Genomic DNA, 968 nt, shown 5'->3' with positions numbered 1-968 from the left:
CATCTAAAGATCCTTTTCAGTTCTTAACTGAATTCTTGTAGATCTGTGATACTGTTAAGACTAATGGAGTAGATCCTGAAGTCTACAGGCTCATGCTTTTCCCGTTTGCTGTAAGAGACAGAGCTAGAATATGGTTAGATTCTCAACCTAAAGATAGCCTGAACTCTTGGGATAAGCTGGTCAAGGCTTTCTTAGCCAAGTTCTTTCCTCCTCAAAAGCTGAGTAAGCTTAGAGTGGATGTTCAAACCTTCAGATAGAAAGAAGGTGAATCCCTCTATGAAACTTGGGAGAGATACAAGGAACTGACCAAAAAGTGTCCTTCTGACATGCTTTCAGAATGGACCATCCTGGATATATTCTATGATGGTCTGTCTGAATTAGCTAAGATGTCATTGGATACTTCTACAGGTGGATCCATTCACCTAAAGAAAACGCCTGTAGAAGCTCAAGAACTCATTGACATGGTTGCTAATAACCAGTTTATGTACACTTCTGAGAGGAATTCTGTGAGTAATGGGACGCCTCAGAAGAAGGGAGTTCTTGAAATTGATACTCTGAATGCCATATTGGCCCAGAATAAAATATTGACTCAGCAAGTCAATATGATTTCTCAGAGTCTGCATGGAATACAAGCTGCATCCAACAGTACTCAAGAGGCATCTTCTGAAGAAGAAGCTTATGATCCTGAAAACCATGCAATAGCAGAGGTGAATTACATGGGTGAACCATATGGAAACACCTATAATCCCTCATGGAGAAATCACCCAAATCTCTCATGGAAGGATCAACAAAAGCCTCAACAAGGCTTTAATAATGGTGGAAGAAATAGGTTTAGTAATAGCAAACCTTTTCCATCATCCACTCAGCAACAGACAGAGAACTCTGAACAAAATACCTCTAATTTAGCAAATTTAGTCTCTGATCTATCTAAGGCCACTGTGAGTTTCATGAATGAAACAAGGTCCTCC

At 39.9% G+C, this 968-nt stretch overlaps 1 non-coding gene across 1 annotated transcript; it reads right to left on the bottom strand.

The window, feature by feature from the left end:
• Nucleotides 1–224: 224 nt before the first annotated feature.
• LOC112752854 (small nucleolar RNA R71) lies at nucleotides 225–332 on the bottom strand. The gene has a single exon (XR_003177265.1). It is a non-coding gene; the product is annotated as a small nucleolar RNA R71 (small nucleolar RNA).
• Between the last annotated feature and the right edge of the window lie 636 nt (nucleotides 333–968).

This window comes from Arachis hypogaea, chromosome 15 (assembly GCF_003086295.3).
Source record: "Arachis hypogaea cultivar Tifrunner chromosome 15, arahy.Tifrunner.gnm2.J5K5, whole genome shotgun sequence".
NCBI lineage: Eukaryota > Viridiplantae > Streptophyta > Magnoliopsida > Fabales > Fabaceae > Arachis > Arachis hypogaea.
The sequence above is the reverse complement of the archived record's forward strand: the minus strand, read 5'-3'. Positions and strand labels throughout refer to the sequence as shown.